The sequence below is a fragment of the Rhincodon typus genome, chromosome 6 (genome assembly GCF_021869965.1).
Source record: "Rhincodon typus isolate 14 chromosome 6, sRhiTyp1.1, whole genome shotgun sequence".
NCBI classification, from domain to species: Eukaryota; Metazoa; Chordata; class Chondrichthyes; order Orectolobiformes; family Rhincodontidae; genus Rhincodon; species Rhincodon typus.
The window spans coordinates 63,130,310-63,147,834 of record NC_063337.1 but is presented as its reverse complement, the minus strand read 5'-3'; the positions used below and the strand labels follow the sequence as shown (position 1 = coordinate 63,147,834).

At 41.3% G+C, this 17,525-nt stretch overlaps 1 protein-coding gene across 2 annotated transcripts in view; it reads right to left on the bottom strand.

The window, feature by feature from the left end:
- amotl1 (angiomotin like 1) overlaps nt 1-8,185 on the bottom strand; it is a 149,954-nt gene extending 141,769 nt beyond the window's left edge. The window contains exon 1 of one of the 2 annotated variants that reach the window (XM_048598275.1): nt 7,990-8,185. The gene's annotated coding sequence lies outside the window, so the exon portion shown is untranslated. The remainder of the gene's footprint in view (nt 1-7,989) is intronic. The other variant, XM_048598274.1, reaches the window with a different exon arrangement.
- Between the last annotated feature and the right edge of the window lie 9,340 nt (nt 8,186-17,525).

Sequence of the window (17,525 nt, the reverse complement as noted above, 5' to 3'; positions counted from 1 at the left end):
CCCTACTATCTCTGCACAGATAATAAGCTACTGGAATTTAAGAAAATTATGCAAGGTCATCGCAGTTGAAGTTTTCTCACTCTTTGGAAACAGGATACTGATTAAAAAAAAACTATGATACAAGTCTTGAAGATAATACAAAGGCACAGTCCCTGAACATTACTCATCAGTTAACTTGAAACTCAACAGAACACAAAATAGAAGGATCTTAGAGAATTGGGTGATGCACTAGCATAGTACAAGTTTGTATTCAGTTCAGAAAGACAACTAGAGTGTCACTGTTATACCCAACATGATCCGAGTCTGAAGTAACATCAATTTAGTTTCACTCAAGTTCCAAGGAAGTTAAGGTCACTGCAGAAATCAAGAAACACCACAGTCCAAGACACAAAAATCTCTACTCTAAGCAGTTAATTTCACTGACAATGTCATCTCACTCTATTTCTGCTGGTCAGCACCTCTGTTACACCCCTTGAAAGATATCACCTCTGACAAACGAATGATTGCCACCATGACTGGTTCACTACTGTATTTTTGTTGTAGATCCTGTTTTGGCTTTCTACACAAGAATAAACTTAACGCTCAACATTGAAACTGCATTTTATTAACTTCATCGAAAACTGAAGGGGTTGTATTTTCTGAAAATACTGCCAACTTTGCATCTAAGTGAAAATTGAGAAGTTGCCCTCAGTTTTCCTACCATCAAGGAATTAGATTACAAATAATATTACACAGCAGTATTGACAGTTTTTTTCTGCTAATTAAAAGGTTTTAACCCTTGCACAATAATGCTGTTTGCAATTACGTTACCATTTTCCATTTAAAAAATTAAGGTATTGAACACCTTCCTTATACTTCACTTACTAGCAGGAACACATCATTAGTTTGTGGACAGTCATTTTCCAGATATTCCATTGTACTTCTGAAACTGTCCCCTTAGAAACACATAATTGGATATTTACTTGTACAGGTATGTTACAGACAGATAGAAGTATGCAACATTGTTCATGCATCAATTTGAAACAAATCTTTCAAACACCTTTGTTATCAGTCAGGACCATTTTGGTGTGATACTTGTTCATTTGGAAGAAAGAAACAATTTAATTATTTACTGTGAATTTTTGTACTCAGACAACAAATGTCTTTTTGGGAAAAATAATGCTTGTATTCTCAGAGCGGAGTTTCCTCTACACAATGTATGTAATAAAACAGCAAATCTATTTTATAAAAATAATTAAAATTTCATAATGTGGTGTAGGAAATAGCTGCTTATGTACGAATCTCTTATGTTTCCTAAATAAGCTCATTTGTGAAACATTCCACCGAAGAGGGAAAAATATTTAAAATTGTTAACTGTAACTATATATTATGTGAGACAAAATACCTTGTTATTTTTAAACCCAGTTAATTGAAAGCTTTTTCAATCCTTCTAATTATCTGTTATATCTAAGAAACTCCAACTCTGTCCTGTAACTGCTACATGTGATGAATACACGGAGCATCAAAAAACTTGTGCCATATAAAAAGATACCCAAAACAGCTATGTAATTAGTACGCAATATTTTGTACTCTGTTAAACCACTCCAAATCCAGCTCTGTTTTGGTACATACTTGATTCAGTTGCCAATACAACATATTTCACATTGGTTCAATCAACAGTTAATTTAACATTGATGAACGCTGTGGAAATTGGTGCTGCTGGAGAAATGTACTTATCAATGCATACAATACTTTGGTGTCCCTAACCTGTCAGTCACTGCAAACACTGCAAGCAAGTCATTTCTGAAGAAGGGTCCAGGCCCGAAACATCAGCCTTCCTGCTCCTCTGATGCTGCTTGGCCTGCTGTGTTCATCCAGCTCTACACCTTGTTATCTCAGATTCTCCAGCATCTGCAGTTCCTACTATCTCATGGGCGAGATGATATAGTTTTCACCAGACGTGTTCTCAGAACCATAATAAGACTTGTCAGCATTGTAGAATTATTGAGAAGTCCTAGTACTTACACATTTTCAGGACTGGACGACGTTGAAATACACACAGAATTGCAAGTTGACCTCTTGAGGTAAACTACGCATTAGAAATAAAATGAGTGTTCAAAGAAATTTGTGATATTAAGCATTATTAAACTATTGGTTTTCACTAAACTACACAGTTCTTTAGTATTTGACCAGCATTGCTTGTTTATAATTTATCAGCATTGGAGAAGGTCAAAAGCTGGAATACAAATAAATCCAGCAGGAAATTCCTGACAATAAAATCTCCAGAAATAATTAAAAGGGGCATCATATTGATGTAGTGGGTAAATATAATCAAATGGTGTACCACAAAAGGGTGACTCTTCAATGACTACCAATCTCAAATTAAAAGTGTTATACCACAAGGATCAGTGCTGGATCCCTTATTGTTGGTGATATATCTATAAATGATGCAGAAGAGTATGTGGGGAGCTGGTGTTGATAAGTAAGTTTGTAGATGACACAAAGATTGGTTAGATGGTTAATAGTGAGGAAGAAGGCCTTAAGTTACAAGAAGATATAGATGTGTTGGTCAGATGGACAGATCAGTGGCTGTGGAATTTAACAATTAGAAGTGTGAGGTGAGCACTTTGGATGAACTAACAAGAGAAGGGAGTACTCAATGGATAGCAGGGCACCAGAACACTCAAGAGGAATTAAGGGATTTTGGCGTGCTTATCCGCACATCCCTGAAGGCAGCAGGACAAATTAACAAGGTAGTAGGACATTAAGGAAATTAGAAGGAATACGGGACACTTATAACTTATGCCATAACTGACAACGGTAAGAGCAAGGAGGCCATGTCAGAGGTGGACAAAACTTTGGTTAGGCCACAACTGGGATACTCTACGCAGTTCTGATAACTGCATTAATAGGAAAGATGGGATTGCACTGGAGATAGTGCAGGGGAGATTCATTAGGATGTTGCCAAGATTCAAGCATTTTGGCTATGAAGAGAGGCTGCATAAGCATGGGCTATTTCCTTTAGATCAGAGAAGGTGGAGGGAGGACAACACCTCATATTCCACCTCGGGAGCCCACAGCCTGAAGGCCTGAACCTAGAATTTCTCAGTTTTAAAATGACCACATCCTTGGCCTCATCCCGCGTCCAACCCTCTCTCTCATCTCTGCCTCCTTGACGGGACACCTATCCATTTCTTCCTCACCTATCTGCCTCACTCTTCCCACTGACCAATCCCTACTACCCCCTACCTGCATCCACCTATCACTATCTCATCTCACATCCCCTCCCCCAGCGCCACCCATCCTCTCTCTCACCTCCTTGACCTGACACAACCTGTCCATCTTCCTCCCCACCTATCCACCCCACCCTTCCCACTGACCAATCCCCAATACGCCCTACCTGCATCTACCTATCACTATCCCAACTACATTTTCCCAGCCCCAGCCCTCCTCCCTCTATTTATTTCCCAGCTCCCTTCTCCCTTCCCAGTTCTGATGAAGGGTCCCGATCTGAAACATTGGCTTTCCTGTTCCTCTCATGCTGCCTGACCTCTTGTGTTCCTCCAGTTCCACACTGTGTTGACTTTGACTCCAGCATATGCAGTTCTTGCTATCCCCAAGGCTGAGGGAGATAATACCCTTTGACTTCTCCTTTCCTCCAGATACTGCCTGGCCTGGCTTGCTGTGTTCTTCCAGCCTCCTGTTTGTCTACCTTAGATTCCAGCATCTGCAGTTTTGTCTCTAACTAAGGCTGAGTGAGGGCCCGATTGAGGTCTATAAGATTACGTGGATCATGGACAGGATGGTTAGGAAGCAGCTGTTTCCATCAGTTGAACGGTCAATAATGAGGGAGCATAATTTTAAAAGGTGAATATTTAGAGGGGATTAAAGGGGAAAAAAAATCACCCAGAGGATGGTAGGAACCTGAATGTGGTGTAGTAGAGGTGGCAAACCTCACAGCCTTTAATAAAAGGTATACGGATGTGCAATTGAAATATCATAACATTCAAGGCTACGGGCCAAGTGCTAGAAAGTGGGATGAGTGTGGATAGATCGACACACATGATGGGTGAAAAGGCCTCTTCTGTGCTGTATGACACCAAGACTCTATAACTACCTACGAGGGAGGAAACTTTTTAGGCAGTGCAATTGACGTTGTATGCAAGACTTAAAAATTTTGATGGGGTAAACTTAATCTGTGAAATAGGCAAATTATCAACACACTCAATTGAAAAATATAGTGCATACAAAGTAGGACAGAAAGGAAGAAGTGAAAGTAAGTTAAACACAAAAATAGTCCTTTAATATATTTAACCTTTATTGTACTTAAAACAAATGCCACTCATCAGCTTTTGAATTATTACAGGCAAACTTGGTATTTGAACAAGTTTTTAAGGCTGATGAACTACTTTAAACAATCTTATGTGGTGCATGCAGTATGCACATGTGTTGGGGGATAGGGAGGCAGGGGTGGTGCTGGCAAGTTGGCTGGCCACAGTCGTTCAGAAAAGAAAGCAGGGACAATTTTGTGCCTCACCCTCACAGATGTGATCCTCAAGATGTCAATATGAAATAGCATCTGTTCGGCATTTACATTTCTGGAGATGGGAAATCATGTCGTAGTCAATTTTCAATAGTCTGCCATAGCTCAAAATGAATTTGTGGCACAAGGGAACAAATACTGTAAATCTGCCCACAATTTGCCAATGTAAAAGTCTTTAAGCAGTTACAACAAAAACAAATCATAGCAAAACATTCCAAGATGTTTTAGACAAGTGTATGTAATCAGTTAAAAACAGACACTGCACTGTGGCTGGAGATATTAGGATTGGTGACTAAAAGCTTCAACAAACCAGATTTTCAGGAATATCTTAAACAAGGAGAGGCAGGGGATTTAGGGGAAGAGTTGCAGAGTTTAGGGCCAAATGGTTGAAGGTACAAGCAGTAATGGCACGGTATAGGACAAGAGGAGCAGGCAGTTCTCAGAGGGTTGTGGGGTTGCAGAAAGTTACAAAGAAACAGGAGCAATTCATACATGAATTTTTATAAAATAAAATCAAGGTACTGGTGATCTGAATGTCAATGTAGAGCAATTGGTGAGTGATTGCTTGATTAAAGACAGCACAGTTGAGAATAAGGTCAACTTTACAGAGGGTAGAAAAGCAGAGTTCATCTGGATGAGCATTAAAAAAGTTGAGTCTTGAGGTAACAAAGGTATGAAAGAGGGCTTTGGAAGCAAATGGGCTGAAACAGGCAGAGACAACCTCAGTTGTGGATAACAAGGTGTAGAGCTGGATGAACACAGCAGGCCAGTTAGCATCAGAGGAGCAGGAAAGCTGACGTTTTGAGTCTGGACCCTTCTTCAGAAATGGGGGATGGGAAGGGGGCTCTGAAATAAATAGAGAGAGGGGGTGGCGATGATAGAAGGTGGATAGACGAGCAGATAGGTGGAGAGAAGACAGACAGGTCAAGGAGGCCAGGATGAGGCCAGTAAAGGTGAGTGTAGGTAAGGAGTTGGGATGGGGGTTGGTCAGTGAGGAGGGAGGGGCGGGTAGGTGGGAGGGAAGACTGACAGGTCAAGGAGGCGGGGATGATGCTAGTAGGTAGGAAATGGGGGTGGGGGTTGGTCAGTGAGGTGGGAGGAGTGGATAGGTGGGAGGAAAGACAGACAGATCAAGGAGGTGGGGATGAGATGGGCTGGTCTTGGGATGAGGTCAGAGGTGGGGAGATTTTGAAGCTTGTGAAGTCCACATTGAGACCATTGAGCTGCAGGGTTCCCAAGCAGAATATGAGGTGCTGTTCCTCCAGCCTTTGGGTGGCATCATTGTGGCACTGGAGGAGGCCCAGGATAGACATGTTGTCCAAGGAGTGGAAGGGGGCGTTGAAGTGGTTCGCGACTGGGAGGTGCAGTCGTTTGTCACAAACTGAGCATAGGTGCTCCACAAAACGGTCTCCAAGCCTCCACTTGGTTTCCCCGATGTAGAGGATGCCACATCGGGAACAGCAGATACAATATACCACATTAGCAGATGTGCAGGTGAACATCTGTTTAATGTGGTAGGTTTTCTTGGGGCCTGGGATGGAGGTGAGGGGGTAAGTCTAGGGGCAGGTGTAGCACTTCCAGCGGTTGCAGGGAAATGTGCCAGGCGTAGTGGGGCTAGTGGGGAGTGTGGAGCGGACGAGAGAGTTGCGGAGAGAGCGGTCCCTCCGGAAGGCATATAAGGGTGGGGAGGGAAATATATCCTTGGTAGTGGGATCAGATTGCAGGTGGCGGAAGTGGCGGAGAATGATGTGTTGAATCCAGAGGTTGATGGGGTGATACATGAGGATGAGGGGAATTCTGTCTTTGTTGTTATTGTGTGAGGGCTGAGGTGCGTGAAACGCAAGAGATGCGGTTGAGGACATTTTCGACCACTGAGGGGAAATTGCGGCCCTTGAAAAATGAGGACATCTGGGATGTCCGGGAGTGGAATGCCTCATCTTGGGAGCAGATGCGGCAGAGGTGAAGAAATTGGGAATAGGGGATGGCATTCTTGCAGGAAGGTGGGTGAGAGGAGGTGTATTCTAGTATCTGCGGGAGTGGGTGGGCTTGAAATAGATATCAGTTTCCAGAGTGGTTACCAGAGAAGGAGAGAGAGGTATCAGAAATGGTCCAGGTGAACTTAAGGTTGGGGTGGAAGGTGTTTGTAAAGTTGATTAACTGTTCCAGCTCCTCGTGGGAGCACGAGGCGGCGCCGATACAGTCATCGATGTAACGGAGGAAGAGGTGGGGAGTGGTGCCAGTGTGGAGGTGGAGCCAGGCGATGTTGACGATGGAGAAGATAAACAGCCAGAAGCTCATCTCCCGGTCAAGTAGAACGCTCAGGTGGCAAACAGGCGGGTTCAAATTGAGACTGTGGCCGTAAAAGATAATGGGGGCGGGGAAGATTCAGCAAAAGCTTCATGCAAATAGTTAAAGATCCCTTCAGTATTGCTGGAAATACGCACCACTGACATGCTGTCCATGATTGGAAAAGGCTTTAAGCATTGACTGTAGGAAAGAAAAAGTGCCCCGATTTTAATGTATTTAAAAGTTTCCCGACTGCTGGATACGTGTTAACATGAAAATCAGAACGAACGTCAAGCCACAATAATGGAAGGACTAATTATGACTTATTAAAGGCATTTTGCCCCTTTTCGAGCGCAAGGTGATTGCACACAAGCGGAAAGTTACCCCTGATCTTTTCTTTATTGCAAACAGGCCTGTCACAGTTGAGATTATTTTTAAAATACTGTTTGGAAATGAACAGTTTTATCGGCAACAAAAATATGGACACTTCAGTGCTTTAGAACTATTTTCACTGACTGTTCACCATATAAACATTCAATGCTGTGACTGTACAGAGAAACAAAAGGCAAAGCAGGGACCGGCTAGAGACACAAATAGCCTTTGGACCAACTCTGAACTTGTTTTCAGCTCCACAACATTAAAACGTTAAGAACTGAAAACGTAGACAGATTTAGAAATCTGGCGTATTAACTATTAATAAAATAGTCCCGTGGACTAAAAAGAACGGTCTGTTAAGTCCGTGTGTAAATTTACATGGTCACGAGTGAATTTTACATCACAAAAACTGATCATACAAGTCAAAGCCACGCATTTAGGACTATTTTCCGTCTCGTTCTTGCAATGATTTACTCAGCTCTTCTGTAATATTACTCGCGTATATTTACGATAAGTTGATGGCAGTTTCTGTTCTAAAATTAAGAACAAAAACAATAAAACATGTCGGTAACCTGGCGGCTACCACTTCTTCGCCAGGAGTTTCTCATTCATCAGCCGCCAGACAAGAACAACACAGTATTCCCACTTCCTCTAACTTTACATTTCCTCTTTGTAATTGAGCATAACCTTCAATACCCCGAAAGCATTAAGGAGCGCAAAGAACCGCGGAACCAGAAATCCAAGCAAACTTTCACCATCTTTCTCAAACTTGTCCGGTCGACAGTTATTTCTGATTAAGTTTTTACCTTCGGCTGCCTCCTCCAAAAATGAGTTTCTCAACGTTTGCTGGAAATTGTAATTTGTAGTCAATCCACGTAACTTGCAATTTTCCCGTGAATTCCGCGAAGAGCTGGCAAGGGCAACCGACCGGGATGACCTAAAGGCTAATGCGGGGAAAATGGTTTTAGCCAGAGACGAATGTGCAGCACTAATACACAACAATCAACCCCATTCACATCGGAATGAGAGGAATGTTAGTGCTTTACCTACTTCACCAGAGCGTGGCTCGGTTAGGTCCTAGCGCCTGTTCACAACACAACGTTACAGACTGCAACGGGGAGAGGGTCCGATAAAGTCTGCAAGACTGTTTGTATTATTATAACAGAGATTTATCAAAGGATCCTAGAAACCTGTCTAGAAAGAGTTCTACCTACTTTAATATATCAGGAGTTTCCAGGAGGGTCTAGGGCTCGGCAGGGTAAATCAGGGAGGAACAGTTTCTGCGGCGCTCCATATACATTGCGGATTTTCCTCTGGACATTATTCCCTGAGGAATTCATCGCTATAACATAGATTATATTTCAGATTTTAAGAACAATCGTGCTGCAGATTTTTGTAATCATGTCTTGCCATTCTGGAAACTTTATTTACTTTTTTTCTATTACACTTACACATTCTGGTCTCCCTGCTTTCGGAAACATATTGTCAAATTTGAAAGGGCTCAGAAAAAAATACGCAAGGATGTTGCCAGGGTTGGAGGTTTTGAGCTGTGTGTAGAGGCTGAATAGGCTGAGACTATTTTCCTTGGAGCATCGGAGACGGAGGGGTGACCTTGTAGAGGTTTATAAAGTCATGAGGAGCACTGGGTGAATAGTGAAGGTCTTTTCCCCAGGGTAGGGGAGTCCAAAGCAAGAGGGTATAGGTTTAAGGTAAGAGGGGAAAGATTTAAAAGGGACCTAAGGGGCAACTTTTTTCACACAGAGGATGGTGCATGCATGAAATAACTGCCAGAGGAAGTGGTGGAGGCTGGCACAATTACAGCATTCAATAAAAGGCATCTGTAAGGGGATATGAATAGGGTTGAGAGAGTAATGAGCCAAATGCTGGCAAATGGGACTAGATTAATTTAGGATATCTCGTTGGCATGGACGGGTTGGACTGAAGGGTCTGTTTCCATGCTGTACAGCTCCAAGACTCTGTCCCTTCTTTTATTTATTTTATCCAAGCTTTTCTTAGAATCCCTACAGTGTGACAGCAGGCCATTTGGTCCATCGAGCCCACACTGATCCTTGGAAGAGCATTCCACCCAGACTCAACCACACTGTAACCCTGTATTTCACATGGCTAACCCACCTAGCCTGCACATCCTTGGACACTGTGGGCAATTTAGCATGGCCCATCCATCTTTTGGACTGTGGGAGGAAACCGGAGCACCCAGAGGATACCCATGCAGACACAGGGAGAATGTGCAAACTCCACACAGGCAATCCCTCTCTGGGCAGAATTGAATGTGGGACCCTGGCACATGGGTCCTCTGAGCCACTGTGCTGCCCTTGGATAGCTGCTTCTTTTAAAGTGCTTATGAGCTTCTTGCATTTCTTCAAATGTGTATCTGCATTTTGTGTTCTCTCCATTTAGATGTTTTTAGCTCCATTCACAGTGCTCTGTTGATTTGTAGAACACAACCTGAATTCTTGTAAACTGCTTTGACAGTGCAATAATATGCAGGGAAGGAGATTGCCTCATGGTATTATCACTTGACTGTTAATGCAGAGACCCAGATAACATTTTGGGTCCTGGGTGTGAATCCCACCACAGCAGATGGTGGAATTTGAATTCAATAAAATATCTGGCATTAAGAATCTAATGATGACCATGAATCCATTGTCAATTGTTAGGAAAAACCCATCTGGTTCACTAAAGTCCTTTAGGGAATTAAACTGCCATCCTTACCTGGTCTGGCCTTCATGTACTCCAGACCCACAGCAATGTGGTTGACTCTGAACTTCCCTCTGGGTAATTAGGGATGGGCAATAAGTGCTGCCTAGCCAGCAACGCCCTCATCCCATTAATGAAAAAAGAAAAAGAAATTGCTTTCAAAATAAAAGTATTTTCAGAATCAATCATGTGTTCAAAATTATTTGCATTTTAAAGGAAGTTTGGCAAATATATATCGAGAATAAGTTTTAGCTTGTTCTGTTTAAATCTAGAAGATGTAAAGATCAGTAGCATTGACTTTCCAGATTCCTCAATTCCCTGTCAGGTTGACACTATAGATGCAATGTCAATGTAATGGACATTTTACTCCTGTCAGACTAAACTTAAATGTATTTAAATGTGGATTTGACTGTGTGGCAATCTGGTCATTAATGTAAGAAAACCACATAGAAACGAGGGAAGATCTGTGGTTAAACATTGATATTAAACCCATTCTTACCAGAAGTGTCATGGTATGAAAAAAAAGCAGAAATTGCTGTAGAAGCTCAGCAGGTCTGGCAGCATTCTGTGGAGAGAAATCAGAGTTAATGTTTTGGGCCCAGTGACCCTTCCTCAGAACATCTGAACTTTTCCAGCAATTTCTGTTTTTGTTTCTGATTTCCAGCATCTGCAGTTCTTTCAGTCTTTATTTCATGTCATGGTATGAAATCCTTTCACAACAATGAAGAGATTGTTTTAAATGTCTGCTTGTTTTGGAGGTGCTTCCTTATATTTTTATATTTTGAATTATTTTCAAGCTCATGCCTTGAAAAAGCATAGGATTCCTTGGTGTTTGCAAGCAGAAAAACCATGGTACCTCCACTCAAGTGGACATTTGGTTGGAACACAATTTTCCATGTGTGGCTGAATTGCTAATACTCTCACTTCTGAGTCAGCAGATTCTGGCTTCATTCCAGGGATTTCAACACAGCAGTCAAGACTGACACTAAAAATAAAGTTGTCATCATCCCAGAGGACCATAGGGCTGCTCTCTCATCAGAGAGAGAGACGACTAGTGGTGGTTTAACTTCAGGGTCACCAAGCCTCAAGTGACAGGTGAGGTTGAGAAGGTACGAACTTCATGGTAATCTTAGCTGATACAGGAATTAAACACGCACTGTTGACACTAGTATCAAACTGAGAGCATGCTGTATTGTTCGAGGTGCCACCTTTTGGATGTGACGTTAAACCAAACTCCTCTCTGCTTTCGTTTATTTTTATGTAAATGTCCTTATGGCATTAATTAGAAGAAGGGCAAGGGAGTTACCCTTGATGTCTTGCACAATATTTATCCATAATCAGCATTACTACAAGAGTCTTACTGCTCATCATCAAATTGTTTGTGGGAATTTGCTGTGCGCAAATTAGCTGCTGAGTTTTCTATTTACAACAGGGACTCTTTCAAAAAAATCAATGGCTGTTAAACACTTTAGACAATCCTGAGGTGGTGAAAGGTGCTATATGAAAGTCTTTTTCTTAATACTCAGTTGGTTTCAGTTTATGGGAATAGATATTTATCATTTCTTGGTTAGTAATCCAGCAGGGTAAATTGTTGGCCCTTATAGTACCAGACTGATTTTCTTACATTGAAGTGATCGGTATGGATATTATCAAACTATGGTACATCATAAATAAATATACCTATATATATTCTTTTTCCTTTATTCATTCACAGGCTGAGGTGTTATCCCGAATATGTCCTAAATGTAGTACGGTACAGGAATAGTTTCTTTGCTTGTTAATAGATAAACCCTTAAATTTAATTGTCCATTATGAGTGATCCACCACATAATTACTTTTCATGCAGTGAGCACTTTTCATTTACAGTTTATTAGTTTGCAAATCTCTATTGGCAATACTAAACCTGATTGACCCAAATTTCTCTCTTTTCTTCACTATTTTAATTAGGGAATTGTTCCATTTTAAATAAATAAGTTGTTGCTGAATTGAAATGCATTAAAATAATGGTTTAGATGACAGCAACTGATTGAATCTATGTTCCTTTCGTGGTTAATGCAAGAAGGCTGTACCTTACATCTTCCTGGCCTCCATGTCAGGAAAACAGCCACTTTGGGTTCGCTGGTGAGTTAAGCTGCTTAAGTAGCTGTTAATTTACCATCTAAATATGTTAATTATTGGAGAGTTGAGAAGGCCACCATGGACTTTCCCATCCTTAACTGCTGAGGTAGCAGAAAGGAAGTGAGTATATCACAGTGGTCTACATTTTTAAGATTTAATGTGGTTGAAAGTCATTTCTGACATTTTTTGGCCTTCACAAAGACTACGAGGAGAGGTGAAAAGGAGAAATGCTGGGTTTTAAAAAAAGGAAGCCAAACTCAATTGAGGCAAAGAAGAAAGTTTGTAGTCAAGTGGCAGATTTCTTTTGACTTGATGTTTGTTGAAATGAATGAGCTGCCATGAGTTAAGTGCAATAAAGTTTTGTCCTGTCTGACAATGTAGGCCACTATTCCCAGAAGATGTCACTGTATCATGTCTGGTAGGAAGTTCCAATCAGGTTTAAATTTGTTTGCAGTTTACACCTAAAAATACAACTTCTGTGCTGTTCTACAACAATTAAGTGGAAAAAGCTAAAAGGCAAGTTCTGGCCTTTATTTAAGAAATGCTATGCAAGCTGTAATTTCCAGAGTTAGTAGCCCAGACCAACATTTTACCTTTAACTCTCCCCGCTCCCACAAATGCCACTGCAGAGATTTATTAACTGCCTGGTATGCAGTTGCGCAGATATACCTTAACTGAATTTCATATGTAGACTGGGTGAAAATTCACAATCTACAGTGGACAGCACAACCAAGTGTATTTATTTACTTCACCCAGGGAATATCTGATTGCTATATTGCTTGATAATATTCAGCTCTGTCTCATTATTATGTCTATCTGACTTTCCACTGCCATTGTCAGGCCGCGTGCCTGGCATCTATTCCTGAATTATCTGAAAATTTTCCCAATTAAATGTTGGGATAACTGAAGCTAATTCTTTTCCTAGCTGTATTCCACCTTAGTTGCTGCATGAACTTAATTTTGGCATCCTATTTAACCTCGAATGATCTTCAGTTACTTTTCACCCCTAACATTGACTACTTTTGCCTCCAGAATATCACTGTTCCCATGTTTGATCAAACCATCTGCTCTGAAATGCTTATACATACTTGTTACTTCCAGACTAATACTTTCTTAGTTAGCCTCCTGTCTTCCACCGTCCATACATATAAACAGATCCAAACCAAACCTCTTCTGCTTATATTTCTAATGGCACCAAATTCTATTCATCCATTATCCCTTTGCTTCCAGTCCTACATTAATTACCAATCCATCAATGCCTCCATTTGACGTTCTTATCCTTATGCTTCAATTCTTCCAGCACCTCATTTCTCTTTATCTTTGTAACTGCTTACAGTTCCACAACTCTCTGAGCACTGGGCGTTCCTCAAACCAAGGCCTCTAGTGCATGCTCCACTTCCTTCGCCCCATCATTGGTGGTCATGTCTTCAATTGTCTAGGTTTTAAGCTATGGAAAGTCCTTCACAAACTTTCCTTCTTCTCTCTCCTCCTTTACAACACTTGTAAATCTTACCTCTTATCAAGGTTTTGTTCACATGTCTTTATGTGTCCTTTAGTTTGATGCCAATTTTTAAATCTGCTGTGGAGTGCTTGAGAAGCTTGACAATTTTAGAAAAACTAAACAAATAAAACTTCTTGTTTAGTGATGATGGTTAAGAAGTCAACTTGATTTTCTCTTTCTTAACTCAGTGATACAAATGCATTTTATAGAAAATCTTAACATTATTTCATCTGAAATTTCTTAATTCAGCACAGAACTAAATATTAAACAGGAAGGTGGAATTTTAAACAAAGGAAACACAAGGAAACAAATCTTGTGCATTCCCCAGGAGCTGGAATCAAGGTGGGCAGGCAAACTTAATGAAGCAGGAGGCCAAAATGCAGAATCCTAACAGCAGGATTTGCAATTAAGTTTCTGGAGCCACAAAGGTGGGTTGAGCTTCATGATGGCAAACATCATGAAGCCTATATGCATGTATTTGCATTTGCCAATTTGCCAAGTCACCAGAAGTTCCCCTAATTAATTTCCCTGAGAATGAATAATACATGCTTTCTCTTCTAAATTTACTCTTCTAAATTTAGAAACCTGCAGAAAGTATAGAACAGAGGCATCTGGGAACTCTTGTTCATGAATCACAAACATATGGAAAGCAAATGGAATATTGGGAACAAAAACAGAATTTGCTGGAAAAAGCTCAGCAGGTCTGGCAGCATCTGTGAAGAAAAATTAGAGTTAATGTTTCTGAGGAATGATCACCGGACCCAAAATGTTAAATCTGATTTTTCTTCACAAATGCTGCCAGACTTGCTGAGCTTTTTCAGCAATTTCTATTTTTGTTCCTGAGTTATAGCATCCACACTTCTTTCAGTTTTTAAATGGGATATTGGCCTTTATTTCAAAGGGAATGGAGCATAAAACTAGTGAGGTTTTGCTAAAACTGTATAAGGCACTAGTCAGACCATGGCTGGAATACTGTGAACAAATTTGTGCCCCTTATGTAAGGAAAGATGTATAGGCATTGAATGTGGAGAAGGCTCACTAGGCTGATATCAGTTATGGAGGGAATATCTTCTGAGGAGAGGTTGAGTAGATTTGGCCTATATTCATTGGAATTTAACGTAATAAGGGGCAACCTCATTGAAACATATATGATTTGTAGATGACTTGACAGATAGATGCAGAAAGGTTTGTGGGAGAGTCTAGGACCAGAGGACATAATCTCAGAATAAGGAGTCACATGTTTAAGACAGAGATGAAGATGGATATTTTCTCTGACACTAATTAGTGTGTGGAATTCTTTATTACAGAGGGCTGTTGAGACTGGATCACTAAGTATATTTAAGACTGAGATAGACAGTTTTTTTAATCAGTAATGGAATCAAGGATAATGGTGTGACGCAGGAAAGTGGAGTTGAGGATTATCATATCAGCCATGATATCTTTGAATGGCAGAGCAGACTCTATTCATTTATAGGATGCGGGCATCGCTGGCTGGCCAACATTTATTGTCTGTCCCTCGTTGCCCTTGAGAAAGTGATGGTGAGCTGCCTTCTTGAACCGCTGCAGTCCACCTGTTGTGGGTTGACCCAAAATCCTATTAGGGAAGAAATTCCAGAATTTTGACTCAACGACCGTGAAGAAATGGTGATATATTTCCAAGTTATGATGGTGAGTGGCTTGGAGGGGAACTTGAAGTACAAGTACAAGTGTTGGGGGAGTGGATGCTTGTGGATGTAATGCTAATCAAGAGGTCTGCTATGTCCTGGATGGTGTCAAGCTTCTTGGAGCTGCACTCATCCAGGAAAGTGGGGAGTATTGCATCATAAACCTGACTTGTGCCTTGTGGATGGTGCCACTCGACCTGAAACATTAACTCTGATTTGTCTCCACAGATGTTTCCAGACCTGCTGAGCATTTCCAGCAATGTCTGTTTTTGTTTGAGATGAGGGACAGGTTTTGGCGAGTCATGAGGTGAGTTACTCACCACAATATTCCTAGACTCTGTCCTGCTCTTGTGGCTACTGTGTTTATATGGTGAGTTCAGTTGAGTTTCTGGTCAATGATAACCCTCATGATATTGATAGTGGGGGATTCAGTGAAGGTAACACCATTGGACATCATGGGGATGTGGTTATATTGTCTGTTATTGGTGATGGTCACAGCCTGGAATTGTGTGGCACAACTGTTACTTGCCACTTGTCAGCCCAAACGTGAATGTTGTCCAGATCTTGTTGCATTTGAACATGGACTGCTTCAGTATCTGAGGAGTCCCGAATGGTGCTGAACATTGTGCAGCCATTGGTGAACATCCCCACTTCTTACTTTAGGATGGAGGGAAGGTCATTATGAAACAGCTGAAGAAGTAAGGACCCGAGGAACTCCTGCAGAGATGTCCTGAAGCTGGGATGACTGACCTCCAACAACCATGACCATCTTCCTGTGTACCATGTATGACTCCAACCACCAGAGAGTTTGTTCCCTGGTACCCATTGATTCCAGCTTTTCTGGGGCTCATTGATGCCACACTTGGTCGAATGCAGCCTTGATATCAAGAGCTGTCACTCTCACCTCACCACTGGAAATCATGTCTTTTGTCTTTTGGTCTTTTGTCCATGTTTGAACCAAGGCTGTAATGAAGTAAGGAGCTGAGTGGCCCTGGCGGAGCGCAAACTGAGAGTTACTGAGCAGTCACTGAGCCTATGTCTGCTCCTTTGTCATATGACCTTATGATTTGTATGTAACAGTTGATAGGTGAGGTACTACTCTTGTTGAACTTTGGACTCACTGCTTTGCCCACTTTGGGGAGTGTTCATCTATGCCATGATTAACATCTAACATCAGAAGGCTTACGTTTCATGGGGAAAATGAGAATGACCAATGGGAAGGAGGCTGCATTGTAATGGTCACAGGTCCAGGAAACAGACCAAGGATGGAAGGCTGACTTGGAAAGGGAGACAGAATGACCAGAGAACAGTGAAAGGTCCCTAATGTTTAACTTGAGGCATCCAACCTGAGAACCCAAGTGACTGGCAGTGAATGAATAAAATATTAAAATATGGCATCAGGACCTTTGACACTGGAAGATATCAGCAGGATATGAGAACTTCCTGTATGTCCCTCTCCACGAGAAAACTACAAGGAGAGTCTCTTCAGGGCCGTGTCCTCCTTTACATACTCTGTTAAATGGCTCATGAAGCACACATTGAAGCCTGGAAGGAGACTGCCTGCATGGTTTGTGGCCTGGAAGCCTAGACGAGTGGAAAATAGGGGTGGAGTAGACCAATTTGACATAATCTTTCATAATAACTGATACTTTTGTTATGAAGCCAGAATCACACCTGCCCCTAGTGGGTTATAAAGTGATCAGATAGATATGCTTTATTTTTTAAAGACTGTCTGAAAGGCAAGTGCTTTTTTATTTCATGATAGTTTTCTTTTAAAAGAGCAAATATCTTATTAGGTAATAGATTACCTTATTTATTTGTTTGGATGAGTTACATGAATATAGTATCACAAAATTTGCAGATAATTCAAAAATAGGAAGAAAAGTAGTGAAGGTGACAGAGTCTGTAGCGACTATGGACAGATTAAGTGAGGATGTAAAAACTTGGCAGATGCAATATGACATGAGAAAATATAATGTCACTGCACTTTTCCAGGATGAGTCGAGGTGCTGCATATTATCTAAAAGGAGAAAGACTGCATGAAGCTACAGAACAGAGGGATTTGGGAGTCCTCGTCCATGAATCCCAATAAACCAGTATCCAAGTTCAGTGGGCAAAAGGGAAGACAAATGGACTATTGGGTTTTATTTGAAAGGGAATAGAGTATAAAAATTGTGAAGTCTTGCTAGAACTAGACAAGGTACTAGTTAGGCAACAGCTGAAATACTGTTTCAGAGATAGTAGGAACTGCAGATGCTGGAGAATCTGAGGTAATAAGGTGTAGAGCTGGATGAACACAGCAGGCCAAGCAGCATCGGAGGAGCAGGAAGGCTGATGTTTC